Source organism: Hemiscyllium ocellatum (assembly GCF_020745735.1).
Source record: "Hemiscyllium ocellatum isolate sHemOce1 chromosome 15 unlocalized genomic scaffold, sHemOce1.pat.X.cur. SUPER_15_unloc_8, whole genome shotgun sequence".
Lineage (NCBI taxonomy): Eukaryota > Metazoa > Chordata > Chondrichthyes > Orectolobiformes > Hemiscylliidae > Hemiscyllium > Hemiscyllium ocellatum.
Genome location: NW_026867472.1, coordinates 131,376 through 136,380, shown reverse-complemented (window position 1 = coordinate 136,380; position 5,005 = coordinate 131,376).

Here is a 5,005-nt window from a genome sequence, read left to right as displayed (position 1 = left end):
CGAAGCCTCAAAGTCGGTAAGAGCTGTCAGGTTCACTCCCATCCCCGTTTGGACCACTTCCCGACTCGGGAAATTCACCAAATTCGGCCTGAACTTATACAACAGTCCCCCCTCGAAGGCGTGACAGTCGGCAGAACCGCCGGATCAAATCCGGTTGAGCTACCCGGCTTGGAAGCCCCAAAGTCGGTAAGAGCTGTCAGGTTCACTCCCATCCCCGTTTGGACCACTTCCCGACTCGGGAAATTCACCAAATTCGGCCTGAACTTATACAACAGTCCCCCCTCGAAGGCGTGACAGTCGCTAGAACCGCCGGATCAAATCCGGTTGAGCTACCCGGCTTGGAAGCCCCAAAGTCGGTAAGAGCTGTCAGGTTCACTCCCATCCCCGTTTGGACCACTTCCCGACTTAGGAAATTCACCAAATTCGGCCTGAACTTAGAGGAGAGTCCCCGCTCGAAGGCGTGGAAGTCGGCAGAATCGCCGGGTCAAATCCGACTGAGCTACCCGGCCCCGAAGCCTCAATGTCGGTAAGAGCTGTCAGGTTCACTCCCATCCCCGTTTGGACCACTTCCCGACTCGGGAAATTCACCAAATTCGGCCTGAACTTAGACAACAGTCCCCCCTCGAAGCCGTGGCAGTCGCTAGAACCGCCGGATCAAATCCGGTTGAGCTACCCGGCTTGGAAGCCCCAAAGTCGGTATGAGCTGTCAGGTTCACTCCCATCCCCGTTTGGACCACTTCCCGACTTAGGAAAATCACCAAATTCGGCCTGAACTCAGAGGGCAGGCCCCCCTCGAAGGCCAGGCATTCGGCAGAACCGCCGGGTCAAATCCGACTGTGCTACCCGGCCCCAAAGCCTCAAAGTTGGTATGAGCAGTTAGGTTCACTCCCATCCCCGTTTGGACCACTTCCCGACTTAGGAAATTCACCAAATTCGGCCTGAACTTAGAGGAGAGTCCCCGCTCGAAGGCGTGGAAGTCGGCAGAATCGCCGGGTCAAATCCGACTGAGCTACCCGGCCCCGAAGCCTCAATGTCGGTAAGAGCTGTCAGGTTCACTCCCATCCCCGTTTGGACCACTTCCCGACTCGGGAAATTCACCAAATTCGGCCTGAACTTAGACAACAGTCCCCCCTCGAAGCCGTGGCAGTCGCTAGAACCGCTGGATCAAATCCGGTTGAGCTACCCGGCTTGGAAGCCCCAAAGTCGGTATGAGCTGTCAGGTTCACTCCCATCCCCGTTTGGACCACTTCCCGACTTAGGAAAATCACCAAATTCGGCCTGAACTCAGAGGGCAGGCCCCCCTCGAAGGCCAGGCATTCGGCAGAACCGCCGGGTCAAATCCGACTGTGCTACCCGGCCCCAAAGCCTCAAAGTTGGTATGAGCAGTTAGGTTCACTCCCATCCCCGTTTGGACCACTTCCCGACTTAGGAAATTCACCAAATTCGGCCTGAACTTAGAGGAGAGTCCCCGCTCGAAGGCGTGGAAGTCGGCAGAATCGCCGGGTCAAATCCGACTGAGCTACCCGGCCCCGAAGCCTCAATGTCGGTAAGAGCTGTCAGGTTCACTCCCATCCCCGTTTGGACCACTTCCCGACTCGGGAAATTCACCAAATTCGGCCTGAACTTAGACAACAGTCCCCCCTCGAAGCCGTGGCAGTCGCTAGAACCGCTGGATCAAATCCGGTTGAGCTACCCGGCTTGGAAGCCCCAAAGTCGGTATGAGCTGTCAGGTTCACTCCCATCCCCGTTTGGACCACTTCCCGACTTAGGAAAATCACCAAATTCGGCCTGAACTCAGAGGGCAGGCCCCCCTCGAAGGCCAGGCATTCGGCAGAACCGCCGGGTCAAATCCGACTGTGCTACCCGGCCCCAAAGCCTCAAAGTTGGTATGAGCAGTTAGGTTCACTCCCAAACCCGTTGGGACCACTTCCCGACTTAGGAAATTCACCAAATCCGGCCTGAACTTAGACAACAGTCCCCCCTCGAAGGCGTGACAGTCGGTAGAACCGCCGGGTCAAATCCGGCTGAGCTACCCGATTTGGAAGCCTTCAACACAAAACCCATCCGGCAATGCCACTCAAAAAGGGCCCAAATTCAGAACCACCCCCTTCAATAGGTACCACTTCCTCGGAGACACTACCGGGACACGCTCCCCTCGGCGAAAATTAAGCCCCCACCACTAACTGAAGCCAACCGCAGCCCCAACTTCAACGGAGAAATCAGTAACCAATTCAAAAATGCACTTGGTTACTGATTTGTACTGCTTCAAAAATATTCTAAGTGTCGCTGGTTACTGATTTGTACTGCTCCAAAAATATTCTAAGTGTCACTGGTTACTGATTTGTACTGACTCAAAAATATTCTAAGTGTCGCTGGTTACTGATTTGTACTGACTGAAAAATATTCTAAGTGTCGCTGGTTACTGATTTGTACTGACTCAAAAATATTCTAAGTGTCAGTGGTTACTGATTTGTACTGCTCCAAAAATATTCTAAGTGTCGCTGGTTACTGATTTGTAATGCTCCAAAAATATTCTAAGTGTCGCTGGTTACTGATTTGTACTGCTTCAAAAATATTCTAAGTGTCAGCGGTTACTGATTTGTACTGCTTCAAAAATATTCTAAGTGTCGCTGGTTACTGATTTGTACTGCTTCAAAAATATTCTAAGTGTCAGTGGTTACTGATTTGTACTGCGTCAAAAATATTCTAAGTGTCGCTGGTTACTGATTTGTACTGCTCCAAAAATATTCTAAGTGTCGCTGGTTACTGATTTGTACTGCTTCAAAAATATTCTAAGTGTCGCTGGTTACTGATTTGTACTGCTTCAAAAATATTCTAAGTGTCAGTGGTTACTGATTTGTACTGCTTCAAAAATATTCTAAGTGTCGCTGGTTACTGATTTGTACTGCTTCAAAAATATTCTAAGTGTCAGTGGTTACTGATTTGTACTGCTTCAAAAATATTCTAAGTGTCGCTGGTTACTGATTTGTACTGCTTCAAAAATATTCTAAGTGTCAGTGGTTACTGATTTGTACTGCTCCAAAAATATTCTAAGTGTCGCTGGTTACTGATTTGTACTGCTTCAAAAATATTCTAAGTGTCAGTGGTTACTGATTTGTACTGCTCCAAAAATATTCTAAGTGTCGCTGGTTACTGATTTGTACTGCTTCAAAAATATTCTAAGTGTCAGCGGTTACTGATTTGTACTGCTTCAAAAATATTCTAAGTGTCAGTGGTTACTGATTTGTACTGCTTCAAAAATATTCTAAGTGTCGCTGGTTACTGATTTGTACTGCTTCAACAATATTCTAAGTGTCGCTGGTTACTGATTTGTACTGCTTCAAAAATATTCTAAGTGTCAGTGGTTACTGATTTGTACTGCTTCAAAAATATTCTAAGTGTCGCTGGTTACTGATTTGTACTGCTCCAAAAATATTCTAAGTGTCGCTGGTTACTGATTTGTACTGCTTCAAAAATATTCTAAGTGTCGCTGGTTACTGATTTGTACTGCTCCAAAAATATTCTAAGTGTCGCTGGTTACTGATTTGTACTGCTTCAAAAATATTCTAAGTGTCGCTGGTTACTGATTTGTACTGCTTCAAAAATATTCTAAGTGTCAGTGGTTACTGATTTGTACTGCTTCAAAAATATTCTAAGTGTCGCTGGTTACTGATTTGTACTGCTCAAAAATATTCTAAGTGGGGCTGGTTACTGATTTGTACTGCTCCAAAAATATTCTAAGTGTCGCTGGTTACTGATTTGTACTGCTTCAAAAATATTCTAAGTGTCAGCGGTTACTGATTTGTACTGCTTCAAAAATATTCTAAGTGTCAGTGGTTACTGATTTGTACTGCTTCAAAAATATTCTAAGTGTCGCTGGTTACTGATTTGTACTGCTTCAAAAATATTCTAAGTGTCAGTGGTTACTGATTTGTACTGCTTCAACAATATTCTAAGTGTCGCTGGTTACTGATTTGTACTGCTTCAAAAATATTCTAAGTGTCAGTGGTTACTGATTTGTACTGCTTCAAAAATATTCTAAGTGTCGCTGGTTACTGATTTGTACTGCTCCAAAAATATTCTAAGTGTCGCTGGTTACTGATTTGTACTGCTTCAAAAATATTCTAAGTGTCGCTGGTTACTGATTTGTACTGCTCCAAAAATATTCTAAGTGTCGCTGGTTACTGATTTGTACTGCTTCAAAAATATTCTAAGTGTCGCTGGTTACTGATTTGTACTGCTTCAAAAATATTCTAAGTGTCAGTGGTTACTGATTTGTACTGCTTCAAAAATATTCTAAGTGTCGCTGGTTACTGATTTGTACTGCTCCAAAAATATTCTAAGTGTCAGTGGTTACTGATTTGTACTGCTTCAACAATATTCTAAGTGTCGCTGGTTACTGATTTGTACTGCTTCAAAAATATTCTAAGTGTCAGTGGTTACTGATTTGTACTGCTTCAAAAATATTCTAAGTGTCGCTGGTTACTGATTTGTACTGCTCCAAAAATATTCTAAGTGTCGCTGGTTACTGATTTGTACTGCTTCAAAAATATTCTAAGTGTCGCTGGTTACTGATTTGTACTGCTTCAAAAATATTCTAAGTGTCGCTGGTTACTGATTTGTACTGCTTCAAAAATATTCTAAGTGTCAGTGGTTACTGATTTGTACTGCTTCAAAAATATTCTAAGTGTCGCTGGTTACTGATTTGTACTGACTCAAAAATATTCTAAGTGGGCTGGTTACTGATTTGTACTGCTCCAAAAATATTCTAAGTGTCGCTGGTTACTGATTTGTACTGCTTCAAAAATATTCTAAGTGTCAGCGGTTACTGATTTGTACTGCTTCAAAAATATTCTAAGTGTCAGTGGTTACTGATTTGTACTGCTTCAAAAATATTCTAAGTGTCGCTGGTTACTGATTTGTACTGCTTCAAAAATATTCTAAGTGTCAGTGGTTACTGATTTGTACTGCTTCAACAATATTCTAAGTGTCGCTGGTTACTGAT